The sequence below is a fragment of the Anomaloglossus baeobatrachus genome, unplaced genomic scaffold (genome assembly GCF_048569485.1).
Source record: "Anomaloglossus baeobatrachus isolate aAnoBae1 unplaced genomic scaffold, aAnoBae1.hap1 Scaffold_3214, whole genome shotgun sequence".
Classification (NCBI taxonomy): domain Eukaryota; kingdom Metazoa; phylum Chordata; class Amphibia; order Anura; family Aromobatidae; genus Anomaloglossus; species Anomaloglossus baeobatrachus.
Window position 1 is genome coordinate 85573 of NW_027442609.1, and position 10242 is coordinate 95814.

The window sequence follows — 10242 nt, forward strand, 5'->3', positions numbered from 1 at the left end:
GATTTAATGAATTGGAAGAAAGCATACGTCTTCATATGCACCTCAATTTGGCCCATTCACTTTTCACACTTCCTCCTTTTGTTTTTTATCTTTCACACTTTTGACTTTCTTTATTCATCCAAATAGCAAACTCATCACCACTCAACCTGACCAACTCGGCTATGTCCCCGTGCTGCAGTTCTCTGTCTTATCTAGATCATTTGCAATTGAATGGAATAGATCCCTTTTGGACAAAGTGGATTCACCTGCTGCTGCAGTGACCACAGGTGTGATAACATCTAGAATTGGCATCTGGTGCGATCTCTCCGCTTCCACTCCAAAGAAAGTTACCTGTTTATTCCTATCATGCATTGGTTTTTGGGGTTTTCTTTGAGTAATGATGATCTCTTTAGTAGTCTGTTGGCGCCCTCTCCTGGAGGAATAGTTTGCTTGCTCTTGGACATTCTAAAAGAGAGGTCATGATAGACATTGAGCTTCTGAGCTCAATTGGGGACAGTCATGGGTGATGAATGTTTGCAACCTACTGCGAAGCCTCATACCGCAATATAAGGAACGTCAAATACTAAGAAAGGGCGGCCTATGAAAGAATTACTACTTTCAATAAGTACACTTAAACGGCTAATTGGGAATAGAAAAACTGTAAAAAGCCCTCTGAGAAAGCCCCCCTCTAACCTTTGATAGTAAGCTTTTCTGTAGTCTGCCTGTTGATGTATTTTCCGTTTGAACTGTGCACAACATGAAGAGACGGAACACTGGCGGCTTGTCACAATGCCCCCCGATGACATCACAATAGCGCTGCTGCCTAGAAAACAAGCTGCGCAGAAGAAGTTGTTCTTTGGGTGGGAGGGTGGGCTAGTGGAAGGAGGGGGCAATCTCTTTTTTTCCCGGGTGGTAGGGGGATGACAGGAGAAGGGAAGCGGGTGGTGAGAAAGGTACAGAGGGCAGGGTTTGGGGGCTGGGAAGGAAAGGGAAAAGATTAGGGTTTGGGGATGATGAAAGGGCTTTCTACGGGTAAGGATGGCAAAGGGTGGCAGTGACGGAAAGTCAGGCAACCTGTCCTGTCCGTCTTTTTGTATCGTGAATTGGAAAGACTGCAAGGGGGAGGGGAGTTGCTTGCGCCCTAAAGGAGGAGTTATTCAGATTCATTGCAGTGGGCGGCGGCTGCAAAACGCACCATTCTTCTTGTTTTGGCTCTGCAAAGCAGCCTTTTCAAGGGTTGGCTTGGGTGACAAAATGTCTTGTGTAGGCGTGGGTTTGTCTCCCTCTCGCTCTCTCTCCCTAAGATGTGTCCGGCATAGGCCAGGGTGCCACTCGAGGCCCAAACCAATTCTGGTTATCGCTTCTCGGCCTTTTGGCTAAGATCAAGTGTAGTATCTGTTCTTATCAGTTTAATATCTGATACGTCCCCTATCTGGGGACCATATATTAAATGGATTTTTAGAACAGGGAGATGGAAAAAGAGCTTGCTCTGTCCACTCCACGCATTGACCTGGTATTGCAGTACCTCCAGGAACGGTGCACCCCTTCTTAACCCAGTTTCCAAAAGCAGAACTCAATTCACCTGATTCATATTAGCCCGATTTAATGAATTGGAAGAAAGCATACGTCTTCATATGCACCTCAATTTGGCCCATTCACTTTTCACACTTCCTCCTTTTGTTTTTTATCTTTCACACTTTTGACTTTCTTTATTCATCCAAATAGCAAACTCATCACCACTCAACCTGACCAACTCGGCTATGTCCCCGTGCTGCAGTTCTCTGTCTTATCTAGATCATTTGCAATTGAATGGAATAGATCCCTTTTGGACAAAGTGGATTCACCTGCTGCTGCAGTGACCACAGGTGTGATAACATCTAGAATTGGCATCTGGTGCGATCTCTCCGCTTCCACTCCAAAGAAAGTTACCTGTTTATTCCTATCATGCATTGGTTTTTGGGGTTTTCTTTGAGTAATGATGATCTCTTTAGTAGTCTGTTGGCGCCCTCTCCTGGAGGAATAGTTTGCTTGCTCTTGGACATTCTAAAAGAGAGGTCATGATAGACATTGAGCTTCTGAGCTCAATTGGGGACAGTCATGGGTGATGAATGTTTGCAACCTACTGCGAAGCCTCATACCGCAATATAAGGAACGTCAAATACTAAGAAAGGGCGGCCTATGAAAGAATTACTACTTTCAATAAGTACACTTAAACGGCTAATTGGGAATAGAAAAACTGTAAAAAGCCCTCTGAGAAAGCCCCCCTCTAACCTTTGATAGTAAGCTTTTCTGTAGTCTGCCTGTTGATGTATTTTCCGTTTGAACTGTGCACAACATGAAGAGACGGAACACTGGCGGCTTGTCACAATGCCCCCCGATGACATCACAATAGCGCTGCTGCCTAGAAAACAAGCTGCGCAGAAGAAGTTGTTCTTTGGGTGGGAGGGTGGGCTAGTGGAAGGAGGGGGCAATCTCTTTTTTTCCCGGGTGGTAGGGGGATGACAGGAGAAGGGAAGCGGGTGGTGAGAAAGGTACAGAGGGCAGGGTTTGGGGGCTGGGAAGGAAAGGGAAAAGATTAGGGTTTGGGGATGATGAAAGGGCTTTCTACGGGTAAGGATGGCAAAGGGTGGCAGTGACGGAAAGTCAGGCAACCTGTCCTGTCCGTCTTTTTGTATCGTGAATTGGAAAGACTGCAAGGGGGAGGGGAGTTGCTTGCGCCCTAAAGGAGGAGTTATTCAGATTCATTGCAGTGGGCGGCGGCTGCAAAACGCACCATTCTTCTTGTTTTGGCTCTGCAAAGCAGCCTTTTCAAGGGTTGGCTTGGGTGACAAAATGTCTTGTGTAGGCGTGGGTTTGTCTCCCTCTCGCTCTCTCTCCCTAAGATGTGTCCGGCATAGGCCAGGGTGCCACTCGAGGCCCAAACCAATTCTGGTTATCGCTTCTCGGCCTTTTGGCTAAGATCAAGTGTAGTATCTGTTCTTATCAGTTTAATATCTGATACGTCCCCTATCTGGGGACCATATATTAAATGGATTTTTAGAACAGGGAGATGGAAAAAGAGCTTGCTCTGTCCACTCCACGCATTGACCTGGTATTGCAGTACCTCCAGGAACGGTGCACCCCTTCTTAACCCAGTTTCCAAAAGCAGAACTCAATTCACCTGATTCATATTAGCCCGATTTAATGAATTGGAAGAAAGCATACGTCTTCATATGCACCTCAATTTGGCCCATTCACTTTTCACACTTCCTCCTTTTGTTTTTTATCTTTCACACTTTTGACTTTCTTTATTCATCCAAATAGCAAACTCATCACCACTCAACCTGACCAACTCGGCTATGTCCCCGTGCTGCAGTTCTCTGTCTTATCTAGATCATTTGCAATTGAATGGAATAGATCCCTTTTGGACAAAGTGGATTCACCTGCTGCTGCAGTGACCACAGGTGTGATAACATCTAGAATTGGCATCTGGTGCGATCTCTCCGCTTCCACTCCAAAGAAAGTTACCTGTTTATTCCTATCATGCATTGGTTTTTGGGGTTTTCTTTGAGTAATGATGATCTCTTTAGTAGTCTGTTGGCGCCCTCTCCTGGAGGAATAGTTTGCTTGCTCTTGGACATTCTAAAAGAGAGGTCATGATAGACATTGAGCTTCTGAGCTCAATTGGGGACAGTCATGGGTGATGAATGTTTGCAACCTACTGCGAATCCTCATACCGCAATATAAGGAACGTCAAATACTAAGAAAGGGCGGCCTATGAAAGAATTACTACTTTCAATAAGTACACTTAAACGGCTAATTGGGAATAGAAAAACTGTAAAAAGCCCTCTGAGAAAGCCCCCCTCTAACCTTTGATAGTAAGCTTTTCTGTAGTCTGCCTGTTGATGTATTTTCCGTTTGAACTGTGCACAACATGAAGAGACGGAACACTGGCGGCTTGTCACAATGCCCCCCGATGACATCACAATAGCGCTGCTGCCTAGAAAACAAGCTGCGCAGAAGAAGTTGTTCTTTGGGTGGGAGGGTGGGCTAGTGGAAGGAGGGGGCAATCTCTTTTTTTCCCGGGTGGTAGGGGGATGACAGGAGAAGGGAAGCGGGTGGTGAGAAAGGTACAGAGGGCAGGGTTTGGGGGCTGGGAAGGAAAGGGAAAAGATTAGGGTTTGGGGATGATGAAAGGGCTTTCTACGGGTAAGGATGGCAAAGGGTGGCAGTGACGGAAAGTCAGGCAACCTGTCCTGTCCGTCTTTTTGTATCGTGAATTGGAAAGACTGCAAGGGGGAGGGGAGTTGCTTGCGCCCTAAAGGAGGAGTTATTCAGATTCATTGCAGTGGGCGGCGGCTGCAAAACGCACCATTCTTCTTGTTTTGGCTCTGCAAAGCAGCCTTTTCAAGGGTTGGCTTGGGTGACAAAATGTCTTGTGTAGGCGTGGGTTTGTCTCCCTCTCGCTCTCTCTCCCTAAGATGTGTCCGGCATAGGCCAGGGTGCCACTCGAGGCCCAAACCAATTCTGGTTATCGCTTCTCGGCCTTTTGGCTAAGATCAAGTGTAGTATCTGTTCTTATCAGTTTAATATCTGATACGTCCCCTATCTGGGGACCATATATTAAATGGATTTTTAGAACAGGGAGATGGAAAAAGAGCTTGCTCTGTCCACTCCACGCATTGACCTGGTATTGCAGTACCTCCAGGAACGGTGCACCCCTTCTTAACCCAGTTTCCAAAAGCAGAACTCAATTCACCTGATTCATATTAGCCCGATTTAATGAATTGGAAGAAAGCATACGTCTTCATATGCACCTCAATTTGGCCCATTCACTTTTCACACTTCCTCCTTTTGTTTTTTATCTTTCACACTTTTGACTTTCTTTATTCATCCAAATAGCAAACTCATCACCACTCAACCTGACCAACTCGGCTATGTCCCCGTGCTGCAGTTCTCTGTCTTATCTAGATCATTTGCAATTGAATGGAATAGATCCCTTTTGGACAAAGTGGATTCACCTGCTGCTGCAGTGACCACAGGTGTGATAACATCTAGAATTGGCATCTGGTGCGATCTCTCCGCTTCCACTCCAAAGAAAGTTACCTGTTTATTCCTATCATGCATTGGTTTTTGGGGTTTTCTTTGAGTAATGATGATCTCTTTAGTAGTCTGTTGGCGCCCTCTCCTGGAGGAATAGTTTGCTTGCTCTTGGACATTCTAAAAGAGAGGTCATGATAGACATTGAGCTTCTGAGCTCAATTGGGGACAGTCATGGGTGATGAATGTTTGCAACCTACTGCGAAGCCTCATACCGCAATATAAGGAACGTCAAATACTAAGAAAGGGCGGCCTATGAAAGAATTACTACTTTCAATAAGTACACTTAAACGGCTAATTGGGAATAGAAAAACTGTAAAAAGCCCTCTGAGAAAGCCCCCCTCTAACCTTTGATAGTAAGCTTTTCTGTAGTCTGCCTGTTGATGTATTTTCCGTTTGAACTGTGCACAACATGAAGAGACGGAACACTGGCGGCTTGTCACAATGCCCCCCGATGACATCACAATAGCGCTGCTGCCTAGAAAACAAGCTGCGCAGAAGAAGTTGTTCTTTGGGTGGGAGGGTGGGCTAGTGGAAGGAGGGGGCAATCTCTTTTTTTCCCGGGTGGTAGGGGGATGACAGGAGAAGGGAAGCGGGTGGTGAGAAAGGTACAGAGGGCAGGGTTTGGGGGCTGGGAAGGAAAGGGAAAAGATTAGGGTTTGGGGATGATGAAAGGGCTTTCTACGGGTAAGGATGGCAAAGGGTGGCAGTGACGGAAAGTCAGGCAACCTGTCCTGTCCGTCTTTTTGTATCGTGAATTGGAAAGACTGCAAGGGGGAGGGGAGTTGCTTGCGCCCTAAAGGAGGAGTTATTCAGATTCATTGCAGTGGGCGGCGGCTGCAAAACGCACCATTCTTCTTGTTTTGGCTCTGCAAAGCAGCCTTTTCAAGGGTTGGCTTGGGTGACAAAATGTCTTGTGTAGGCGTGGGTTTGTCTCCCTCTCGCTCTCTCTCCCTAAGATGTGTCCGGCATAGGCCAGGGTGCCACTCGAGGCCCAAACCAATTCTGGTTATCGCTTCTCGGCCTTTTGGCTAAGATCAAGTGTAGTATCTGTTCTTATCAGTTTAATATCTGATACGTCCCCTATCTGGGGACCATATATTAAATGGATTTTTAGAACAGGGAGATGGAAAAAGAGCTTGCTCTGTCCACTCCACGCATTGACCTGGTATTGCAGTACCTCCAGGAACGGTGCACCCCTTCTTAACCCAGTTTCCAAAAGCAGAACTCAATTCACCTGATTCATATTAGCCCGATTTAATGAATTGGAAGAAAGCATACGTCTTCATATGCACCTCAATTTGGCCCATTCACTTTTCACACTTCCTCCTTTTGTTTTTTATCTTTCACACTTTTGACTTTCTTTATTCATCCAAATAGCAAACTCATCACCACTCAACCTGACCAACTCGGCTATGTCCCCGTGCTGCAGTTCTCTGTCTTATCTAGATCATTTGCAATTGAATGGAATAGATCCCTTTTGGACAAAGTGGATTCACCTGCTGCTGCAGTGACCACAGGTGTGATAACATCTAGAATTGGCATCTGGTGCGATCTCTCCGCTTCTACTCCAAAGAAAGTTACCTGTTTATTCCTATCATGCATTGGTTTTTGGGGTTTTCTTTGAGTAATGATGATCTCTTTAGTAGTCTGTTGGCGCCCTCTCCTGGAGGAATAGTTTGCTTGCTCTTGGACATTCTAAAAGAGAGGTCATGATAGACATTGAGCTTCTGAGCTCAATTGGGGACAGTCATGGGTGATGAATGTTTGCAACCTACTGCGAAGCCTCATACCGCAATATAAGGAACGTCAAATACTAAGAAAGGGCGGCCTATGAAAGAATTACTACTTTCAATAAGTACACTTAAACGGCTAATTGGGAATAGAAAAACTGTAAAAAGCCCTCTGAGAAAGCCCCCCTCTAACCTTTGATAGTAAGCTTTTCTGTAGTCTGCCTGTTGATGTATTTTCCGTTTGAACTGTGCACAACATGAAGAGACGGAACACTGGCGGCTTGTCACAATGCCCCCCGATGACATCACAATAGCGCTGCTGCCTAGAAAACAAGCTGCGCAGAAGAAGTTGTTCTTTGGGTGGGAGGGTGGGCTAGTGGAAGGAGGGGGCAATCTCTTTTTTTCCCGGGTGGTAGGGGGATGACAGGAGAAGGGAAGCGGGTGGTGAGAAAGGTACAGAGGGCAGGGTTTGGGGGCTGGGAAGGAAAGGGAAAAGATTAGGGTTTGGGGATGATGAAAGGGCTTTCTACGGGTAAGGATGGCAAAGGGTGGCAGTGACGGAAAGTCAGGCAACCTGTCCTGTCCGTCTTTTTGTATCGTGAATTGGAAAGACTGCAAGGGGGAGGGGAGTTGCTTGCGCCCTAAAGGAGGAGTTATTCAGATTCATTGCAGTGGGCGGCGGCTGCAAAACGCACCATTCTTCTTGTTTTGGCTCTGCAAAGCAGCCTTTTCAAGGGTTGGCTTGGGTGACAAAATGTCTTGTGTAGGCGTGGGTTTGTCTCCCTCTCGCTCTCTCTCCCTAAGATGTGTCCGGCATAGGCCAGGGTGCCACTCGAGGCCCAAACCAATTCTGGTTATCGCTTCTCGGCCTTTTGGCTAAGATCAAGTGTAGTATCTGTTCTTATCAGTTTAATATCTGATACGTCCCCTATCTGGGGACCATATATTAAATGGATTTTTAGAACAGGGAGATGGAAAAAGAGCTTGCTCTGTCCACTCCACGCATTGACCTGGTATTGCAGTACCTCCAGGAACGGTGCACCCCTTCTTAACCCAGTTTCCAAAAGCAGAACTCAATTCACCTGATTCATATTAGCCCGATTTAATGAATTGGAAGAAAGCATACGTCTTCATATGCACCTCAATTTGGCCCATTCACTTTTCACACTTCCTCCTTTTGTTTTTTATCTTTCACACTTTTGACTTTCTTTATTCATCCAAATAGCAAACTCATCACCACTCAACCTGACCAACTCGGCTATGTCCCCGTGCTGCAGTTCTCTGTCTTATCTAGATCATTTGCAATTGAATGGAATAGATCCCTTTTGGACAAAGTGGATTCACCTGCTGCTGCAGTGACCACAGGTGTGATAACATCTAGAATTGGCATCTGGTGCGATCTCTCCGCTTCCACTCCAAAGAAAGTTACCTGTTTATTCCTATCATGCATTGGTTTTTGGGGTTTTCTTTGAGTAATGATGATCTCTTTAGTAGTCTGTTGGCGCCCTCTCCTGGAGGAATAGTTTGCTTGCTCTTGGACATTCTAAAAGAGAGGTCATGATAGACATTGAGCTTCTGAGCTCAATTGGGGACAGTCATGGGTGATGAATGTTTGCAACCTACTGCGAAGCCTCATACCGCAATATAAGGAACGTCAAATACTAAGAAAGGGCGGCCTATGAAAGAATTACTACTTTCAATAAGTACACTTAAACGGCTAATTGGGAATAGAAAAACTGTAAAAAGCCCTCTGAGAAAGCCCCCCTCTAACCTTTGATAGTAAGCTTTTCTGTAGTCTGCCTGTTGATGTATTTTCCGTTTGAACTGTGCACAACATGAAGAGACGGAACACTGGCGGCTTGTCACAATGCCCCCCGATGACATCACAATAGCGCTGCTGCCTAGAAAACAAGCTGCGCAGAAGAAGTTGTTCTTTGGGTGGGAGGGTGGGCTAGTGGAAGGAGGGGGCAATCTCTTTTTTTCCCGGGTGGTAGGGGGATGACAGGAGAAGGGAAGCGGGTGGTGAGAAAGGTACAGAGGGCAGGGTTTGGGGGCTGGGAAGGAAAGGGAAAAGATTAGGGTTTGGGGATGATGAAAGGGCTTTCTACGGGTAAGGATGGCAAAGGGTGGCAGTGACGGAAAGTCAGGCAACCTGTCCTGTCCGTCTTTTTGTATCGTGAATTGGAAAGACTGCAAGGGGGAGGGGAGTTGCTTGCGCCCTAAAGGAGGAGTTATTCAGATTCATTGCAGTGGGCGGCGGCTGCAAAACGCACCATTCTTCTTGTTTTGGCTCTGCAAAGCAGCCTTTTCAAGGGTTGGCTTGGGTGACAAAATGTCTTGTGTAGGCGTGGGTTTGTCTCCCTCTCGCTCTCTCTCCCTAAGATGTGTCCGGCATAGGCCAGGGTGCCACTCGAGGCCCAAACCAATTCTGGTTATCGCTTCTCGGCCTTTTGGCTAAGATCAAGTGTAGTATCTGTTCTTATCAGTTTAATATCTGATACGTCCCCTATCTGGGGACCATATATTAAATGGATTTTTAGAACAGGGAGATGGAAAAAGAGCTTGCTCTGTCCACTCCACGCATTGACCTGGTATTGCAGTACCTCCAGGAACGGTGCACCCCTTCTTAACCCAGTTTCCAAAAGCAGAACTCAATTCACCTGATTCATATTAGCCCGATTTAATGAATTGGAAGAAAGCATACGTCTTCATATGCACCTCAATTTGGCCCATTCACTTTTCACACTTCCTCCTTTTGTTTTTTATCTTTCACACTTTTGACTTTCTTTATTCATCCAAATAGCAAACTCATCACCACTCAACCTGACCAACTCGGCTATGTCCCCGTGCTGCAGTTCTCTGTCTTATCTAGATCATTTGCAATTGAATGGAATAGATCCCTTTTGGACAAAGTGGATTCACCTGCTGCTGCAGTGACCACAGGTGTGATAACATCTAGAATTGGCATCTGGTGCGATCTCTCCGCTTCCACTCCAAAGAAAGTTACCTGTTTATTCCTATCATGCATTGGTTTTTGGGGTTTTCTTTGAGTAATGATGATCTCTTTAGTAGTCTGTTGGCGCCCTCTCCTGGAGGAATAGTTTGCTTGCTCTTGGACATTCTAAAAGAGAGGTCATGATAGACATTGAGCTTCTGAGCTCAATTGGGGACAGTCATGGGTGATGAATGTTTGCAACCTACTGCGAAGCCTCATACCGCAATATAAGGAACGTCAAATACTAAGAAAGGGCGGCCTATGAAAGAATTACTACTTTCAATAAGTACACTTAAACGGCTAATTGGGAATAGAAAAACTGTAAAAAGCCCTCTGAGAAAGCCCCCCTCTAACCTTTGATAGTAAGCTTTTCTGTAGTCTGCCTGTTGATGTATTTTCCGTTTGAACTGTGCACAACATGAAGAGACGGAACACTGGCGGCTTGTCACAATGCCC

At 46.0% G+C, this 10242-nt stretch overlaps 6 non-coding genes across 6 annotated transcripts; all 6 read left to right on the forward strand.

Moving 5' to 3' along the window:
• The first annotated feature begins 1335 nt into the window (after positions 1-1335).
• LOC142269580 (U2 spliceosomal RNA) lies at positions 1336-1526 on the forward strand. Its single transcript, XR_012735019.1, has one exon. It is a non-coding gene; the product is annotated as a U2 spliceosomal RNA (small nuclear RNA).
• Positions 1527-2913: 1387 nt separating this feature from the next.
• On the forward strand, positions 2914-3104 carry LOC142269581 (U2 spliceosomal RNA). Its single transcript, XR_012735020.1, has one exon. It is a non-coding gene; the product is annotated as a U2 spliceosomal RNA (small nuclear RNA).
• Positions 3105-4491: 1387 nt separating this feature from the next.
• LOC142269519 (U2 spliceosomal RNA) lies at positions 4492-4682 on the forward strand. Its single transcript, XR_012734963.1, has one exon. It is a non-coding gene; the product is annotated as a U2 spliceosomal RNA (small nuclear RNA).
• Positions 4683-6069: 1387 nt separating this feature from the next.
• On the forward strand, positions 6070-6260 carry LOC142269520 (U2 spliceosomal RNA). The gene has a single exon (XR_012734964.1). It is a non-coding gene; the product is annotated as a U2 spliceosomal RNA (small nuclear RNA).
• A 1387-nt stretch (positions 6261-7647) lies between these two features.
• Positions 7648-7838, forward strand: LOC142269521 (U2 spliceosomal RNA). The gene has a single exon (XR_012734965.1). It is a non-coding gene; the product is annotated as a U2 spliceosomal RNA (small nuclear RNA).
• A 1387-nt stretch (positions 7839-9225) lies between these two features.
• Positions 9226-9416, forward strand: LOC142269522 (U2 spliceosomal RNA). The gene has a single exon (XR_012734966.1). It is a non-coding gene; the product is annotated as a U2 spliceosomal RNA (small nuclear RNA).
• The last annotated feature ends 826 nt before the right edge of the window (positions 9417-10242 follow it).